Genomic DNA, 21,325 nt, shown 5'->3' with positions numbered 1-21,325 from the left:
TGGCAGCCTGTGTTTATTTGTCTGCTTTGTGCCATCTGTGTTATAAATTTCTCTCTAAAGAACCAGAGACGCGGCATGGCACCTTGTTGATCCCAAGAGCCACAAACCGGCGCTGCAGCCCTCTCAGTGAAGATAAAGAAAACATGTCGATTTCAAATGCAATCGCACCCTGGAATCACAAACATGAAAATCATACCCTTGGAGTAAAGCTTTGATGCAAGGTCTAGCCTAGAAAAGTGTTTCCTTTCCAATGTTTTCTGAATAAGAAGTAAGAAGAATCATTGTGTTTACTCTATAAGTGGCTGTTTAACCTGCTTCCATCCTCATGACATTAGCCAGAGAGCACTTAGTGAAACAGGTTACAGATCCATGCTCTGGCTTTGGTTTAACCACTGAAATCTAAGTTTAATCTCAGCATCTAATTAGCATATTCTATCATGTTAAACAAACAGAACACAATGAGGACCTTAGGTATGTGGAGCAAACACGTGTATGGCATACAATCTGTTTCCAGTGGCGTGCAGCGGCCCTTTGTTCTAGTACATCCAAGATTAATGGAGTTCTTCTGTTGTCTGCTTATGCTTAAGCAGCAGAGTGATTGTAATGTTCCTGCACCTCTGATCAGATGGTTACTTTATTTATCCTGCAGACAGAAAAAGATAAAACCCAAATCCTGATTACTCTCATTAAACCCAAGCAGAACTCAGGATCTTGACGCTAATTTTAGGAGTCATAAAATCCATGTTTTACACACAGACTACTGATTAACCATTAGGATCTTGTGTATTCCAAGCTTAAGTGTCCAGTGTTTGTGTTAGATTCAGTTTAACTGACAACATGGATGCTTATTGAGTTCATGTAATTGCTACTGCGTTCTTATGATTAGGTGTTTTTTTATCTTGCTATTGTAATATGAAAAAAAACCAAGTCACTTGTTGTGCTGTTTGTTTCCATAGAGACTACATACAGCACAATAGCTGCCAAACCAGCACTCCCACATGACTTAAATAGAAATGAAAAGAGAGAAAAGAAAAATATAATTTGTGATTTTAAACCTGAAAGGCGAATCTGAACACGTATGGTCTTGGACTGTATTATGCATTCATGCATCTTGATGCTAAAATCAATTTAAATGTAAATGAAAGCAAAGTGAAGCAATCAAATTGTGGTTTTGATGTCCTATTTTTCACAAAGGCTTGCAGAGAATATAACATTTAGGTGATAGATTGCTAAGAACACTATTATATTATCAACCTTTCTAATGTTCTACTTATATTACATATTTCACGAACTTCATGTTTCTTTGAATAGCAAAGACCAAAAATCCAAATGTCTTCAACAAAATCAATAATATCAGTCCACTAATCATTGTTATCTTAGCTATTGATGTTATAAAATGTAACCAAAGGGATGACTCAGCAGCTCATCTCAGCTCTACAGAGCAGTTTGAGTGGATTATTTTCTGGCTTTGCTTCAGATTTTTGGCACAAGTGGCATCAGTTTCAGAGCTGAACACCTCTGACAAGCCCACAGACTGGCTCTCAGTACCTGACCTCAAAAACACGACACTTACATTCAGATGAATTCATTAAGCAGCATGTTAGTTCTGGTCAAAGCTGACTGATAGATCCACCTCCCATTTTTCAATAGGGATTGCTATTCTATCGTCTATTTTGGACAGTATCTTATATACTTTAGACAGTAGTTTGGGGGGGTTGAGATTATAGAAGTCTAATACTCTTGGTGCTGTTTGTAATTCTATTTTATTGAGCTTAAATTTTTGTTTGACTACAGATTTAATTTGGCGATATTCTAAAAAGCTATTCTTATGTATTCCAAATTGGGAGACTATTCTATTAAATGGGATGAAGTCCAATCCTTCATATATGTGTTCCAGGCTATAGGATTCCTTTATTTTTCCGGTCCGGAAGGTTTATCATTTTATTATTTTGCAAAATATCGGGATTATTGCAGATAGGTGTGTGTCTGCATGGTACTAGTGAAGACTGCCATTTTAAGATACTCCCACCATGCTGTCAGAGAGGTGCTGATACTAATACTTTTGAAGCTTTCATGTTTTCTTATGCTTGAGCTAATAAATGGTAAGTCTGAAAGCTCTATCGTATTGCAAAGTGTCTGTTCTATGTCTAACCAAGACTCATCTAGTGGGTTATCTTGAAACCATGATGGTATATATTGCAGCCAGTTGGCTAAGAAATAATAATAAAAGTTGGGTAGATCCAGTCCTCCTCTGTCTTTGGTCTTCTGAAGCGTTTTTAAGCTAATTCGTGGAGGTTTATCTTGCCAAAGGAATTTGGTAATTGAGGAGTCCAGAGATCTAAACCAGTCAGCTGGTGGTTTGTTTGGGATCATTGAAAATAAGTAATTTATTCTGGGTAAGACCATCATTTTAATTGTAGCAACTCTCCCTATGAGTGATAGCAGTAAGAATTTCCATCTTGCAAGATCATCTTCCACTTTCTTTAAAAGTGGGATGTAGTTTAGTTTGGTTAGATCTGCTAACTTGGGAGAGACATTAATTCCCAGGTATGTGATATTCCCTGACTCCAAGTGTGTATTAAGTAAATGGACAAAAGATAAATTAATTGGTAGAACTGTGGATTTTAACCAGTTTATAGAGTAATCTGAAACTTTTGAAAAAGAGTTTATCAGTTCTACTGAATGTGAGAGAGAGGATTGAGAATTCCGGAGAAAGAGTAAAACATCATCTGCATAAAGACTGATCTTATGTTCTATTTTCTTACACTTTATCCCTTTAATACCTGTTGTTTGCCTAATTGCTGCTGCTAGTGGTTCAATAAAGATAGCAAACAGTGAGGGGGAGAGTGGGCAACCCTGCCTGGTCCCCCTCTGAAGACAGAAACTAGCTGATATTTGGTCGTTCGTCCTGACACGTGCAGTTTGTGAACTGTATAATGTTTGTAGCATGTTTATGAAGAAGTTCCCAAAACCAAATTTATGTAAAGTTGCAAATAAGAATGTGACAGACCCTGTCTGTTTTTGGCCACTGGAGGGCCTCAGTACTCTGCCTGCACACCTGCAGGCTATTGGGTTCATTGAGTCTCCCTGTTAAAAGGGAGCTCTTGGAGACATTCTGGGAGAGATTCCAGAAGGGCATTGGCGCGGAGGTGTTAAGCTTGGTTTATGCTTGACGCATTCACTTTCCGCTTGGTGATGCGGCTCGCGGATGGAACGCGCTTCACATCTTGCAGCGTTTATGGTTTATGAGGCTTGTCTCTGCGGTGAGCCAACATTCTCCCAAACTGAACGGGGCAGCATGGAGGTCTACAGCATGCATCCAACACTACACAATAGTAGAAGCAGAAATTACTGTTGTTTACAACATGGCATTCCAGCATTTTTAATAGTGTCCTCGTCTTTTCTGACAGTGCGAGCTATTTCTCTCCAAGAATTATTAACAACATGTTGATCACGGTGATCTCTGAGAGCTGAATCATACAAATGTCTGTATTTACGAACCTCTGCCATACTAGTTCTTGCCGGTCCGCCATGTTTTTCCGCATCCGACCGTCCGCATGATTAGAAATTTTCCTAGGTGCGCGTTGCGGAAATTTTGGGCCGTGCGGAGGCGCGGTAGAGGGGCATGGTTGTTAAAATGACACAATTTCACCGCGCGGAGCCGTACGGACCTCGCAGACGCGTCAAGCATTAACCAACCTTTAACACTCCCCTCTCTCCTCAGTCTAGACGTTAAAGTCTTCGTTTGACACCTGAGTGGTTTTGTTACCTGAGTGGTATTTCTTTGTTTTGTTACCTGAGTGGTATTTGTATTTATAGTAATTAGTGTGTCCTCACTTCCTGAGAGACTTTGCTCACCCCTTTGGTGCAATTTCTTTGTGTTAATTCGTTTAGCTTTATTCCCAGCCCTTTTGCGCTGTCCAGGACTGTAACTTTGCTGTCTGATAATTTAGGAAGTGTTATCCTGTCAAGGAACTCATTGATCTCGTTATCTGATGGGTTTATCGGTGGTGAGTACAAAGTTTGGTAAAAGTCTCTAAAAGTGTTGTTTATGCTTTCAGGGTCATAAACTATATTCCCGGTTGAGTCTTTAACAGCAGATATGGTAGTTTTCTCTTATTTATTTTTAATTGGCTAGCTAAAAATTTACCTGATTTATTACTATGTTCAAAGATTTCTATTTGTAGTTTTTGTGCTAAAAATTGTGTCTTTTTGTCAATAATTCCATGAAGTTCTAATTTAGCTTTACGTAATTTGCTCATTAACTCTTCTTCTGTGGATGCCTCTAAAGACTCAATGATTTCCTCTAACTCCTGAATATGTTTGTTTTCTGTTTTTTTCTTATGTGATGAGAAAGAGATCATTTTACCTCTCATCACTGCCTTTCCTGCCTCCCAGAGAACAGATGCTGATGTTCCAGGCAGGTCATTATCTTCTAAATATAAAGCCCACTCTTTTTTTAAAAAATTCTATAAAACCTTCATCTTTAAGCAGTGATGTATTAAACCTCCAGTTTTTGCTTGGTGTGATTGTCTTCTTGTTTACCAGAGTTAAAGAAACCGGAGCATGGTCGCTGACAACTATGGGGTGTATCTCAGTGTCTGAAATGTCAGCCAACAATGAGCTGCTGACTAGAAAATAATCCAAACGTGAATGAGAGTGATGGAAGTGTGAAAAAAAGTATGTTCTCTATGGTTAGGATGAAGAGATCGCCATGCATCACAAAGCCCATAATCACTCATGTACTGTTAAACTATGTTAGTGGATTGCCAATTGTGCTGAGTCCCAGCTGTACTGAGCCTGTCTGTTAAAGAGTTCATCCAAAAATTAAAATCGCCTCCAAGTATAAGTGGACAGTCCAAGTGTTCGGGGAGTACAGAGAACAATTATGAAAGAATGGAGGGTCATCAATATTTGGACAGTATATGCTGACAATACATAAGCTTTGGTTCTGTACAGATATTTTTAACATTATAAATCTACCCTCTGGATCAGAGACTGTGTCCAATACTGTGAAATTGATGTTTTTGTGTATTAAAATAGCTACACCTCTTTGCCTAGAGTTATAGCAGGCAGAGAACATGCTGGAAAACTCAGGTGTTTTAAGTTAATCTGCGGATGTGTCAGATCTATGAGTCTCTTGTAATAATATTACGTCTGCTTGCACTCTCTTTAGCTGATCAAAAATCTTTATTCTTTTCTCTATGGAGCCAGCTCCATGTACGTTCCATGCGACAAACCTTAGTGCACCCATAGATGTGTGTGCGAGTAGCTAAAATATGACACCTTCATGTGAATAAGATGGAATAAGTATATAAATGTATAAAATAGTATGTTAATAAATAACAGAAAAGTAAATAATGATAATAATAATAAAGATCCAACAGTGTTTGTGGTTGTATTATTTCACGCATAAATTATGATATTGTGCTGTGGATTTAATATATATATTTGTGTGTGTGTGTATGTGTGTGTGTGTGTGTGTGTGTGTGTGTGTGTGTGTGTGTGTGTGTGTGTGTGTACGTGTGTGCCGAGTCTGACGCAGTGTTGGAAAGTTGTGTGGTTGTGCCATACAGGTGTAAAGGTACAGAAGCAGGTAAAGAGGAAAGGAAAATACAGATACAGGTTAAAAAAGAAGAAAGAACTAAAAAAAAGGTGATATGGGGTGTGAGGTGGTGATGAACAGGTGATCTCATCATCTAGAATACGGATTTAGCAGCTTTTTAATCCCAACGTGATCAAACCCAATGAATCCTGATAAGAATAATAAATGTCTTACCTGATGTTGGGCTAATACAGCCAGTCTGTCACTCCTCGCTCCTTGTAAAGCTTATTGTCCACGTAAAGCTTGTCCAAGGAGATGGCAGCCCTCTTCCCATCCTGGATAAACTTTTTGCACAGCGGAAAGAGGACTCGGCGCCGATCCATGATTTCCTTAGGGAACTGGTCATTTACGCTGAAGTCTTTTCCTTTGAGCTCTCTTCCGTGACTTTTAACAAGATCCTTCTGCTTAAAATGTTCAAATTCAGCCACGATGGGACGAGGTCTTCTGCTGTCCACTCTTTTAGCTCCAAGGCGATGTACCCGGTGAAAGGTGATGTTTTTTTACCGTTTCTTCGGGTATCTTCATTTGGGTCTGGAGAAAGTTTTTAATTGTTTGCTCGCAGTTCTCCGTCCATCCCATCTGCTCTGGCAGGCCTGCGAACACCAAATTATCCCTCATGCTATGGGCCTGAAGGTCCAAAACTGTCTCCTTCAGAATCTTGTTGTCCAGGGTGATCCGCGTCATTCCCTCTTCCAAGGAAGAAACGGATTCCAGCAGAGACGCGTTCTCAGTAGCGAGCCACTCCACCTCCTCCTGGCTGAACTCCAGAGACTGACGGAGGTTCTGAAACTCCTGGTGTAGAACCTCATGCAGAGAAAGTTGCTCCTCAAATCCCAGAAGCTGTTCATCTATAGAATCTAATAATTCTAATATGTCCTTACGGGGAGATGAGGCCTCAGGCGAGTCCTGAGGACGGCTCCTCTTGGTCCCAGTTGTTTCGGGCTCAGCTGCTGATTTCTTCTGACCCATAACGAAAAACTCAAAAACTCCGTCAACACAGTTTTGTAAACTTTCTAAATTTTCTTCACTTACCTCCTGGTTGTGAGCTATAATTACCAGACTATTTTTTGAGTTGTCAGCAGATAAATTAGGCAAAAATGTGTCTTAATTGTGGATGTTTGTTAACGAGCTGCCATCTGCTTCAAACGCTGCAGTGTATCCGGTGCTCGAACATCAGCGGATGCTCACCCCTCAGCCCAAGACCCACAGAGTACACTATACAGGTGTAGCATCACGGAAGGTCCTCTAATTTGTGGCAAAGGTCACATTTACCTAGCTGGGTCAAGCTGGGTCAAACAGTACTTTTAAATCCACAGATTAACCAAGGAGCCATGATGCCTGGAAGAACATATCACTATCTGCTGCTGTTCCGTCCCAGGAGAAGGACACTTCAAGTTCACAATGATAATTAAATAATAATATTAATAAAACTCTTTGATTTTAATACTGTTTATTATAATCATCATAAATGATCACTTGGTTCAGTATAAAGGTATTCTAATTACATGAAATGAATTATTATGCTTTGGGTATAATAATGATTAATTATGATTATGGTTGATGACAGTAATGTGTTCAGCAAAGAAGATCACTTCCACCTTATCCATCTAACACAGAGTTCAGATAAACAATAACTGCCAACGCGTGTTTTTGACGCATTGCGGGGGTGTTCGTCCCTGGGTCCTGGGTCATTGGGTCCTGGGTCATTGGGTCCTGGGCTCGGCCGGCTAGGGGGTGGGAGGCTGCCGCCTGTGGGCTTGCCGCCGATATCTCCCGGGACTCTGCCGGCTGCTGGTTGTGGTCCCCCGGGGCGATCCTCTGCGCATCTTGAGGGGAGTGAGGGCTTTTCTGGTCGCAGTCTCCCTGGAGTTCCTGTGCCCTGGGGCAACTCCTGGATCTCTGGGGCTTGGAGCTCCCTCCGTCTCCTGCACATCTTTAGGGGGCAGATCTGTGGCCCCTCACACTCTCTATTGAACGCTCCTATAGAGAAATCTTACATAAACAAGCGCGTGTACACACACAGGTGCTCACATGGTGCTCTCATAAGTATGGACTTGGGCACGTTCAACACAGGTCTCAAGGCTATGGTGGGCACTTAATGCACTGTGATTTATTATTGTGTGATTGTTCAGTTAAACAATGTTGATTATATATTTCTTCATCAAGTTGACACAGTGATAGCTGGATCTTGTTGTATTGTTGTTGTTTTTTTGTTTGTTTGTTTGTTCTTGTCTCTTTCTGCAGGACTAGAAGCAGATTCTTGTTCATTATTGTTCATTTTTGGTTCAAGACCAGGAGCGTTAGGAGTGTAACTAGTCCTCCAGCCTTCTCATGGACTGATGATGAAACATGTCCTCCACCACTCAGCTGTCGCCTCCACCTTCCTCCTAAACACAGACTGATGGCTGCTGGAGATTAAGCAAACAGCAGTCATTTGCAAACATGACAATGTCATGTTTATGATTGTTTTAGTGTTAATAAAAAAATCAAATTTTAAGGAGTGGAAGGCAAACTGTTTTTTTTTTTTTCAGAATTAACATGTGTTAACATGTGTCTGACACCTTTACACAAACAGGCATATTTGATGGGGATCAATGCAAACGTTACTGTTCTACCAGAGGATTATTTAGAAATCTATGTTGTGTTTTAGTTCTGGTTCCAGAGAGTGACCAAAGAGGACTTGGAATTTTGCCGGATGACAAGTTTACAATCTAAAAAATAAAACTTTCATGAAAAAGGCTCCATAGTCTACCACTACCATGGGGAAGATACATACCTGAATCCATGTGGCTGTTTTGTTGTTGAATGACTCTAATGCATTCAAAAGAAACTGCTAAATTATATGAAAAGACATCCAATTTCAGGTGGAATGTCAACACTCTTGGCTGAAATCAGCAGACTAAATTGCCCATGTGATCTTCAGCTGCTTGCCTTCGTGGTTTCTAAGACCTTGATTCTGTCATGTTTGAGATAAAGTCCTGACCAAGAATCAGCACCATTCAGGAGATGAAAACAGTAAAAGGTTTACTTATGAAATTACAGAATTACTTGTTACAAATGGGAAGATATCCAAACATGTGGATCGGCTGTGTCTACGACAGAGTAGCAGATAAAATAAAATAAATAAATAAAATAAAATAAAATTTAAAATGATGATGAGATTGTTTACTGTTAAGGAGTTGGGAGGTGGTGGAAGTGATTGTGATCCAGGTGAAGAGACTGAGAGGTGTGAGAAAGCCTTTGTAGGGAAGCAAGATGCTGATGCTGCACTGCAGAAGGATGCCAGATAGGGAGAGTATGCACAGCACACAGGTGACCACAGAAGGCCAATGACCTGCAGAGGATGGCTGTGAAACCCAAAAGTTCTCTGATCGTCTATCGCTAAGGTACTGACCGGAGTGAATGGCATGAAAGCCAGCACAGGCTTCAGCTTAGGAGGTAGAGAGGACACAAGGAGCTGAGATAAACCCAGACACACACAGAGAATAACTTCTACTAAAGCAGATCCATTAATCAGAATATAACTAAAACACAGAGAGCATGACCCTACTGCAGAGGACGATCATCAGGTGAAGTCTGGTCATCCAACAGCTCAGCCTGAGGATGGTCAGATCTGAGCTGCAGGAACCAGCCACGCCCTCCAGTAGATTCAAGAAAGAGTGTCATACCAACTCACACCCACATACCAAGATAATTTACACATCAGAGATTTACATGTTACTAAATGAAAGTTACATGTTATAAAACATGCAACTAAATGAAAGTTACATGTTACAAAATGAGATTTGCATGCATCTAAATGAGCGTTACTTGTTACAAAACAAGATTTATATGCTACTAAATTAAAGTTACATGTTACAAAATGAGATTTGCATGCATCTAAATGAGCGTTACTTGTTACAAAACAAGATTTATATGCTACTAAATTAAAGTTACATGTTACAAAATGAGATTTACATGCTACTAAATGAACATTACATGTTACAAAACAAGATTTACATGCTATTAAATGAAAGTTACATGTTACAAAACAAGATTTACGTTACAAAACAAGATTTGCATGCTACTAAATGAAAGTTACATGTTACAAAACAAGATTTACATACTACTAATTGAAAGTTACATGTTACAAAACAAGATTTACGTTACAAAACAAGATTTGGATGCTACTAAATGAAAGTTACATGTTACAAAACAAGATTTACATACTACTAAATTAAAGTTGCATGTTACAAAACTAGATTTACAGTACATGCTACTAATTGAAAGTCACATGTTACAAAACAAGATTTACATGCTACTAAATGAACATTACATGTCACAAAACCAGATTTACATGCTACTAAATGAAAGTTGCATGTTACAAATTGAGATTTATATGCTACTAAATGAACATTACTTGTTACACAACAAGATTTACATGCTACTAAATGAAAGTTACATGTTACAAAACAAGATTTACATGCTACTAAATGAACATTACATGTTACAACACAAGATTTACATGCTACTAAATGAAAGTTACATGTTACCAAACAAGATTTACATTCTACTAAATGAAAGTTACATGTTACAAAATGAGATTTACATTCTACTTAACGAAAGTTACATGTTACAAACAAGATTTACATGGTACTAAATGAACGTTACATGTTACAATACAAGATTTACATGCTACTAAATGAAAGTTACATGTTACCAAACAAGATTTACATGTTACATGTTACAAAAAAAGATTTACAAGCTACTAAATGAAAGATACATGTTACAAAACAAGATTTACATGTTACATGCTACAAAAAAGATTTACATTCTACTAAACGAAAGTTACATGTTACAAAATAAGATTTACATTCTACTAAACGAAAGTTACATGTTACAAAATGAGGTTTACATGTTACTAAATGAAAGTTACATGCTACAAAACAAGATTTACATTCTACTAAACGAAAGTTACATGTTACAAAATGAGATTTACATGCTACTAAACGAAAGTTACATGTTACAAAATTAGATTTACATGCTACTAAATGAAAGATACATCTTACCAAACAAGATTTAAATGCTATTAAATGAATGTTACATGTTACGAAACAAGATTTACATGTTACATGTTACAAAACAAGATTTACATGCTACTAAATGAAAGTTTTATGTTGCAAAACAAAATGTACATGCTACTAAATGAAAGTTGCATGTTACAAAACGAGATTTACATGTTACTAAATGAAAGTTACATGTTACAAACATGCAACTAAATGAAAGTTACATGTTACAAAATGAGATTTGCATGCATCTAAATAAGCGTTACTTATAACAAACCAAGATTTACATGTTACTAAATGAAAATTACATGTTACAAAACAAGACTTACATGCTACTAAATGAAAGTTACATGTTACAAAATGAGATTTACATGCTACTAAATGAACATTACTTGTTACAAAACAAGATTTGCATGCTATTAAATGAAAGTTACATGTTACAAAACAAGATTTACGTTACAAAACAGGATTTGCATGCTACTAAATGAAAGTTACATGTTACAAAACAAGATTTGCATGCTACTAATTGAAAGTTACATGTTACAAAATGAGATTTATATGCTACTAAATGAACATTACATGTTACACAACAAGATTTAAATGCCACTAAATAAAAGTTACATGTTACAAAACAAGATTTACATGCTACTAAATGAACGTTACATGTTACAAAACAAGATTTACATGCTACTAAATGAAAGTTACATGTTACAAAACAAGATGTGCATGCTACTAAATGAAAGTTACATGTTACAAAACAAGATGTACATGCTACTAAATAAAAGTTTCATGTTAAAAAACAAGATTCACCTGCTACTAAATGAAAGTTACATGTTACAAAACAATAAGCACTGTTACAAAACATGTTACAAGTTACAAAACTTGGTGCAAGTTACATGCAATATTGTCCCATTACTAGCTCCATAGTGATTCTAGTTAGTGGACACATCTTGAATCCTTTTGGTCAGATTATTTTCAGGCTTTTCTAGAGGTACCATCACTTTTCTCCAGGCCTGTTTCATGAGTTAATTTATTTTAATAGTTCTGTTGAAATATGGTTGAAAAGCAATGTCTGACCCTCATTGGTTAAATTTTACAGAATTTTCATTTATTATTACTTCTGTCAGATTCAAGTTATTTCTGGGATCACTGGGGCTTAATCTTTCATTGACCAAAGAGTACGAACAATTAGGTCCACACACACACACACACACACACACACACACACACACACACACACACACACACACACACACTGAAAGGAGGTTCATTTATTCATTGAAGTATGTATCTATCCATGGATTTACAATATATTTTACTGTTAATTTCATGGCATAAAACAAAGGAAAAAATCACTTGAAACAGTTTGGGACTGAGTTTCCTTCATTAAGTAGAATACATTTTCCAGATTAGTTTTGTTGGGGTTATTAGGAGCGAACAATTAGTAAGCTTCAACTTACTTTTGGATTCTTCAATAAATTCTGTAAATATGTAAATATTTACCGATTTATTAATTAATTAAGATATTCTTAGATATACGGGGCACCATTCCCCTTCAACCGGGGAAAAATTGAATCCAAAACTCTTATCAGTCTTTCTTGAAGTTCGTAGAATCCTTGGAGCAGAGACTTCTCTTCGACACAACAAAGCTACTGGAGACGAAAATCTGAATTTTATAACGTTTAATTAACAATTTGTCAAATGAATAAACAGTGGCATAAATGAATAATAACCATGTGATATAATAAAAGGATGTATATTCAAAATAATGTTCAAGGTGTTTTGTGTGTATGTATGTGTGTGTGTGTTTCTAAAATGGAGTCTGTATGCAAGATGGCTGACCCCTTTGTCTGGCTAAAGTGTGGGTGGCAACTTGCACTTTAACTTCCAAGGCACTTAGAATCATCAGTAACTTAACCTTAAATTCACTCAAAACATTTCAAAGGATCATGAAACAACACAAAGGATTAATCACGAATAATATCTTTTAGTTTAACCACGTGGCCAAGCAGAAAACATTTAAAGATACCAAACAATGATCAATAAGCAGTTTATTTATTCAAAATGACCCGAAGGACGAATTGGGAGCGAAAGAGGAAAACACGAAGCTACTTTTTAAGCAATAGCGCGGTTTTATTGCTTATTCTGGACTATAGAGGAAACGGGAGGAGAAAAGGAGAGAGAAGAATGACTTTTCTGATCACCAGAAGAGCGAGGCGTCCCCCGCTGTTATGATTTGACGGTTCTCCGTTTTTCTCCGCAGTTTTCAGCGTCATCCGTCGGTTTGATGCTTTCTCCTTTGTTTGGCTCCACGAGTGTTTCTCCACGGGCTGGACACAAAGAGAACGAAGTTTCTTTTGTGCTGAGTTTGACAACTTACAGCGTCTCTGAGAGCTGAATGGAGCTCCGCTCGTTCCCAGTCAGGTCCCGATGATGGTGGAGTGGTTTCCAGCGGTTGCGTGGCTCAACTTGGGCACTTAGAGCTTCCGCGTGCTCAAGTTGTCGGAGCGTTCGACAAGCGTGTCCTTACCGCCAGGTATCCTGGGCAAAAGAACGAGGTTTCTTTGTCTCTGCTGAAGATTTATGGTCTTAGTTCGCGGGAAAGCTCCACGGCCTCCCGCACATGCGCAGAATGTGTTTCTGGTATTAGGCGGTGACATCATCCCAATGCTTCCGTGTGCAAAGCATCATGGGAAATGAAGTTTCTTGGCGCTGATGTGACTATTTGCTTTTCAGAGCAATTTAAGCACAGTCATTTTGGAGAAAATCACTGCATAGTAATTTCCTCATGAGGTCAGACCCTCAACATTCCCCCTTTTGGTTTTGGGGATCGCGCCCAAAGCTCGATCGTCGGAAGCACAGATGGGTTTGTTCCTCATGAACGTAGGTCGACTTGATCGTCGGAAGCACAGGTGGGTTTGTTCCTTAGGACGTTGGTCTCCTTGGGCGCCTTTGTCTTTGGTCTTGGTCAGGCACAAAGAGGATAGGAAACGGGATAGTCCCCAACGCGCATAACGAGAAGAAGCCACTCACGCAGGTGGTACGCAATGATGATGTTGTCCATGCGAGAGGTAGTAGTGTAGAAGGAGGAAGGTCGGTGGGCGGTTAACTCCATCTCACCGCCGGCCATACAGTTCAGTTTATGGAGCACGCGGTGATGTACGAGGTCCATAGTTCGCAAACGCGCATTGACCTATGTGGTCCCAAGATTCCCCCCTTTTTGGTCCAAAGGGCAGATCAGGACAGTCTTTGGGCTAAAACAAGGACCATAAAACTAAGAGGTACTACAATGTGCTGGTGCGTCAGACAGAGTCATTGACAGACTGAGCTGGGCCGGCACATAACCACTAGTTAATATGTGACCAAGTACGAAACAAAAAATACAGAAACCCCCAAAAAAAAAAAAAAACATATAACATCCAAGAAAATTCATAGCAACCTTGAGGTCTCATAAAATACATTCTTAGGTCATACATTCAGTGTGTAGCTTATAAAGAATGTGACATACTGCAACACTCAGATAAATATGTGAGGTAGACTAAAATGAGAACTACTCTTAGGGTTACAAAATAATAAAGAAAACGTTGCTCACCCCCTTTAGACAGGTGTGGTACATTCACGCTTGGAGTCTCCCCGAACGCGGTCACGAGGCACACCGTAGGTGAGCAAGTGCATCTTATCTTGGAGTTTCTTAACACGCCTGTAGGCAGAATAAGCTATCACGGCCGTGATGAGCCATCCCATCCCCAGGGCGACCAATGTGCAGATTAAGGTCGTATAATCTGTGTCAATGTAGCGTCTTGGGCGTCAAAGTAAGTTCACGCGGGGTTTGTGTGAACTTAACAAATTTGGTTCCTTCAATCAGTAATTGTTGGTCAATTTCTAAATCGAAGGCAAAGTTATAACCCTGGAAAGCGTCCATGATCTCAATCTCTGAGTCATGCTGTTCGAGGTTGAGATGATGGCGTGCCAGGTTTCTAGTTCAAAGTGGAAATGCCTACCGTCCTTTCAAATACCAAAGTTTAGCATCGACTTAAACCTATAGATGTGAGGTGTCACAATCATGGGAACGTAACAGGAAACCGAGTTCTAATTTTCTTGCATCAACATGAATGGGAATTGCACTGCCTAGGCTGTACGCTAGGTGGATTTGTGAAAGGTGCACAGTAGAGGGGTAGCAGCTGTCAAGCTAACTTTGAGCAGGTCCAGTGGTACCAAGTACGGGGAAATACGTCTTTCAACCAAGCTGTCCAGCGTGGAACTTACTTCCCTGAGCAGGTCCTGCATCAAATCTCTCACCACTCGTGTGTACACAATATCCTGAGGTATGGTTTCAGACAAAGTCTTGATTGCACGTAGAGATTCATTAAGCAGAGCAGAATGTAGGTTGACAGTAACATGAGTACCCTGTAAGGTTTTAGTGAGTACTTCCTGTTAAGAGTTCTAGGAGGAGGAGGTTCTCTTGGTTAGTGAAAGGGACGGCGGGGGGGCCTGGTTCTTTGTCGGTTAGTACATGTTAGTGGGTTAAACATGCACTTTACCCCCTTTCCATTTCCATGCATAGAACTATGTAAAGACTACGTCTACCTCCTGCGGGGAGTCTGGTCTCTGTACCCGCGGGGATGGTTTGACGTAGGGTTTGATTTGGTTTGCATGCACCCATTTGTAGACAGGCTCCTGTCTCGCTTTGGTGATGCGTAACCTGTATGCAACTGGAGAGAGTTTTGCCACGATCTCAAATGGTCCTGACCAGCAGGGCAGGAACTTCTTAGCTTTGCGTGCCAGTTGGGCGAACCGAAAGTAGAATACTTTGTCACCCACCTCGTATTCGCGGCTGGTTGTCTTTTGGTCGTAGTAGGCTTTAGCGCCTTCTACGTTGGTCTCCAGTTTCTTCTGAGCGTGCGCGAACGTAGCTCTGAGGTGTGTTTTCAAGTCTGCCACATACTGATGAGCGGTATAGGCAGTGGCAACACTGACATCCTCTGGGTGATACAGGAGGTGCAGTGGTAGAGTCATCAGTCTGCCGGTCATCATCTCGAAGGGCGTAACCCCCGTGGATCGCTGTGGAGTGGACCGTATGGCCATCAGAACCAGAGGGAGCTTGACGTCCCAGTCCTTCCCAGTGGAGCAGACATACTTTTTGAGCATAGAGACGACCGTGCGGTTCATCCGTTCGACCTGTCCGGATGACTGTGGGTGATAGGGGAGGTGGAATCTCACTTCCACTCCCAGAAGTTCAAACAGGGACGTCATTACACTGGATGTGAAATGAGTTCCTCGGTCAGAGTCAATGCAGAGTGGAAGTCCCCATCGACTGAAAACGTGGTTAATCAGCAGTACAGCGGTTGTGACGGCTGTATCATTTGGCGCTGGAAGGCATTCCACCCACTTCGTGAAACTGCAAGTTACAGTTAGCATATATTTGTTTCCTCTTGCCGATTTGGGAACCGGTCCAACCCAGTCGATCTGCAGGTGGGACCAAGGGAAGGTTATTCCCCTGCGTTGCAGTGGTGCTCTAGCAAGCGGCTGGGAGGGTTGAAACTGGGCACAGACGAGGCAGCCTTGGACATAGCTGTGTACGTCCTTGGACATCGACGGCCAATATGCTACTTCTGTCAGTGACGCGAGGGTAGCTTTTGCTCCGCGGTGACCTCCGACCGGAGCGTCGTGGGCGTAGGCAAGCATTACTCCTCTGTGGTCGAGTGGAACAACCCAGCGCGGCGGGCTGTGGTCGTCACGCATGTAAACTAACAAATCGTTTTGTAGTTTCAGATGCGCGAGTTGACGATGCAGGTTTACCAAATCTTGGCTTGCGCCAATAGGTGGTGATGGTTGTTTAGACATCGGGCCCTTTTGGAGAAGCTCGCGGATGAGCTTCAGGTCAGGATCTTGTTCCTGCATGGTGACTAGGTCCGCGTCCTGTGGTTGTCTGCCTAGAAACACTGGTACCTCAACGGTCCGAGGTTCGTCTGCCTGTTTAGCATGGCGACGAGTAATCGCACAGACCTCGTGAACGGCCTTGGGTGGAAGCCACTCGTCTTTAAATTCCCAACAGGTTCCCTGGTCAGCACCGAGCTTAGCAAGGCGGTCAGCTTCGTCATTACCATCTTTCTCCGGACCTAGGGTCCTGGAGTGACCTTTGACCTTTTTCCAGTAGACCATTATGCCTTTCTCGGTGGTGAGCAGATCACACGCTAGGAATAACTCCGAGTGTTTGTGTCAATCCTGACCAATGTGTTAAAAGACGTGCAGGATTTGATCAATTTGTTTTTCCCTCATTTACCGTCACGGAGATAACGGCGCACTGGCTCTGGTGGTAATCAAGTTAAATTTTATCTCTTTCCAACAATTTTCACAAGAAAACAAAACAGTCAAAAGCAGGGCTTGTGTTGACAGGATAGTTCCCGTATTTGACGGTTTATTTTGACGGAGAAAGAATAGAAAGAATTACTCCGATACATGCAGACGAACTGACATTTTATTCGTTACACACATCGCAGATGTGCTAAATCACCCAAGAAAAGATTCCCATCTGAACATCTGAGCTGCTCAGCGCAGCTCGCTGTCAGCGCATATGTGCACAGCGAGCTGAAGTTGTGGAGATTGGCTTGGAGCGCATCGCAGAACCAGAGAGCATGCGGGAAGATTCCTCCCACTGAAGCGAGTGTTTTCCAAACCCGGTCTCTCAGAGAGACTTGTCACTTAGAAAATGTTCCCTGATTATAAAACTTTGGCTGAATAGTGCTTGTTCCTGTCTCCAATGTGGCGACACATCCAGGAGCCGTCTGAGGAGAAGCCCAGAATCTCTTCAGCTCAGAAAGCGCCTATGATTACGCACAAGCGTGACGCGTCAACCCGGTCTCACAGTAAGACTGGGTTGGACCTGTTCAGGTTTACACAGACAATCTTTACATAGAAATGACTTACAGATATAAAATTAATTCAGTAAAATATAAAGCATTTTATTTAAATATCCATTCATTAATTTACAAGCACAGAGAGCTGCATCAGATGGATGGAAGAGCCGCGGGTTGTGACATGTTTTCTCCAGGACCAGAGAGGACGCAAACTCGATACATCTCTTTTATTGTGAGGTAATAATTTCTCCGAGTTTTGCGGTTGCGGGCGGGAGTAGACATGCACGCTGCAGGTGCGGGCGGGAGTGTAACACACACGTTGCAGTTGCAGGCGGTAATTGTCAGAAATTCAGCGGGAGCGGGCAGGAGCGGGATGAAGAAAACAGTCCCGCGCAGGGCTCTACTGCTGCGTTTGTGTTTCAATTTTTTTCATGAATTCGATTAAAAATAAAGGCGCCCAGCCCGGCCCGTGTCCGAGGTGATTACACAGTCATTGGCCCGAGGGCCGTCGGGCCGGGCCGACCCGAGGGCCTAGGGCTTCAGTGCAGGGCTCTAGTGTTTATGTGAGAGAGAGAGAGAGAGAGAGAGAGAGAGAGAGAGAGAGAGAGAGAGAGAGAGAGAGAGAGAGAGAGAGAGAGAGAGAGGGAGGGAGAGGTGGATCTACAGAAGCAGTCCAGAACTTCAGTGCCTCCTCGCCTCTTTACTCCTGCCAAACCAACTAGCTGAAGGTTGGAGAGGCACAAGGTGCTTGTCAAAGAAAAGATCACGATGGAGAGCACCCCTCCTCTTGCTTTAATTCAGCAGTTGTCTTTGTAAACAACAATAATTAGAGACATTAGCTGTTATAAACCCATTTATGAAACATGCACTTGTCTTCAGATGAAAATGCTGCGTGTGTGTGTGTGTGTGTGTGTGTGTGTGTGTGTGTGTGTGTGTGTGTGTGTGTGTGTGTGTGTGTGTGTGTGTGTGTGTGTGTGTGTGTGTGCACGCCTTGCAAGCTTCATTGTGGACATGAAAACAGCTATTATGCATGAGCACATGTTTATTGTCATCATTGTTTTATAACTGTATGTAATGAAGTGGGTGGTAAAATCAAATTGAGCTACAATAATAATAACACTACTACTACTAATAATAATAATCAGTAGATTTTAAGGTTTTGTCCTTCATTTCTTCTGTACACTAACACATCCAACACACAGAGTATACAGCATGAACCCTTTGTTTTCCTCCAACCACAATTGCACATCATTTATTCACACACACAGATATTTATGGCTCTTTGCAAAAAGACACGCACAGCTAGTTTTTGGCCACGTGCAAACACTCTTTAGTTTGTGCAGCTGGAGGTTCCACGGGTAGCTGGGGGGCCAAACTTGTCCTGCTTTTGTGAATACTTGCCTCTAGTTGCATCATTGCCAATCTTTGCTCTCTCGCAGAACCCTAAAACATGCAAGCGGGTAGAAAGCCTGCCAAGCTAATGTCTGTAAGACAGAGACAAGCAGGAACAAAACAAAAGCAGATCAGGATGCTCATGGGTGCTTTCTACTCAAACCCCCTAGTGCTCCCACTTTCACACCTCGTCATGAGCAACTTATGTCTCCTTTTAATTCAGGGCATGCTCTTATCGAGTCAAGCTCCAACTGCATTGATCTGAACAAATAGAAAAGAAATAAACAGAATTCTGTTTGCAAGTGATGCAAGCCAATTTTATTCCACTCACAGACACAAAGCACCATCCACCTTTTTAAACGATCTTCTCTACAGGCAGTGCAGAGGGTGGGGGGGTGAAGGGAAAGAACTGAGGGGCATAAGGAGATGCAAACAGGAGCAAAGAAGAGGGAAAGTAGATCAATAGCAAAAGAAAGCAAGGACGAGAAACAAACAATTAGGACGGGCGAGGGGGACTTCTGGGTCTGTGCCTCTGCTGGCTGAGACCGTGTGGAGGCAAACACATGGGGAGCTGTTTGAAGTCAAAACAGGCTTTTCTAGCCTCAACTCTCCTATCTGATGACAATGGGAAGGGCTGGATGGGGGAGGGATGAGGTGTTCAGGTGCACAGGGAGAACAAGGGGCAAATTTTAAAGTGAGAAAATGAGAGACTGCCGAGTGGAACAAAACGTGACAAATAAGGAGAGAAAAAGGGGAGGTGAGCTGGTGAGGAATATTTTTTTTTCTGAAAAGAAATGTTACAATTTGACACAGAGGAGAGAGGGATCGAGACAGCTTTTCATAATAAGAGATGCATTTACTATCCCTCTAGCTCAATCTGATTCAATTTCAAATTCCATCACGATGTCTGTTTTAGTACCATGCCAGCACACGCATAAGAGCATTATAATTGCTGCCTGCCTACAGAGAATTTAGCTTAGCACTTCATGAAATAACACAGTGCATGACTGCCAAACGCATCCTAGACGGAGGCTGCAGGGCCGTCGCAAATGCTTACAATTAAACGTATTAATAGGGCTCAGATTACACCACTATCCACATAATCACATTGCTTACAGTCCTTATCTGATGATTTCTGTGAAGCCGTTCTCCACCTCAGCTGCACGAGGAGCTAATCTTTTGTCATTACACTATCACAAATATCTGTTGCCGCCGCTAAAGTCAATAAAAACCAATTAGGCATCCTTTAGAGAGAAGTTTTTTCCTTCTGCTGAATGCATGGCATACAGTGGTGTGTGTGTTTGATGGGATTTATGAGTCTGTATCCAGCAGCGATATGAGACAAGAGGCAGCGGGGAGCTGGAGAAGAAACTGATATGAACAGCCAAGGCCTTATCTGTTTAATGACTTTTTAATGACTTTTACTCCTTTTCTTTTTACTGTACTCTTATGATGTTTGATACTTTATAATGCAATATTAGATGGACAACAAATTGGCCAGACTTTAACATCAGCCATTGGAAAACCCATTGGCATTAACATAACACACAGATGTTCTAAACATTTCAAGAAAAACCTGATTTCATGTCTTTACCCGTCTTTGTGAAGGAGTAAATATGACTGAATCTCAAAAAATGCGTTTCTGGCATTTTGTCGGATTGGGTCCCACTTTTTTGGATTTCTCGCAGATCGTTGTCTTTTGTTTCCCGGCAATGACTTCATGTTACAGCAAGACCGCACATCTCATAGAGGCTGCAGAACACAACACTCAGAGTGTATGTGAGTGTATGTAGGTCCTGAAGTCATGAAGGACGTGTGTGGTGTATCCTTCATGTCACAGACTATCCCAAGATTGATTGTGAGCTAAAGGAGAGATTCTCAGAATTGTAACAATGGCGGATGGTGCCTGGTTACAGTTTTAAATATAATTAGTATCTGGTAGTACCAAAGTAAATATCTTAAAGTGGTTATATAGTTGGGCTTTTTTCATTTGCATTATAATTTTTGTCAAAAATCATTAGAAAAATCATCATAAATGAGCTTGTATGGAGAGGTAAGTAATAAATGAGCTCTGAAGAGTTGCTTTATCACAATCCCTCTCCCTTATCAGGGCTTATTGTGAAGTGTTGCCCTTGAGGCCAGTAAATGTGACCAATAAGAGACACTGACTGAGAGACTTGAATTTCCTGAAGGAATTTTGTAAATATTTTATTTAGTCTCATCTTCATAAACCTATTTTGTTTGCAGTATATTTACCCTTTTATGGTAGGAGCCTAAAACTTAACTCTGTCAACAGCAGAAAGGAGCACTCAGAAGGACTTGAGCCTAGTTTATGCTTCTGTGTCAGCTCCACGAGGGAGAGACGCACATGCATTAACAGACACGTTTTGCTCTCGGACTTCTCCGTCTCCTGGAAGTGTTGCAAA

Source organism: Nothobranchius furzeri, chromosome 17 (genome assembly GCF_043380555.1).
Source record: "Nothobranchius furzeri strain GRZ-AD chromosome 17, NfurGRZ-RIMD1, whole genome shotgun sequence".
Taxonomy (NCBI): Eukaryota; Metazoa; Chordata; class Actinopteri; order Cyprinodontiformes; family Nothobranchiidae; genus Nothobranchius; species Nothobranchius furzeri.
Note: the sequence above shows the minus strand (reverse complement) of the source record.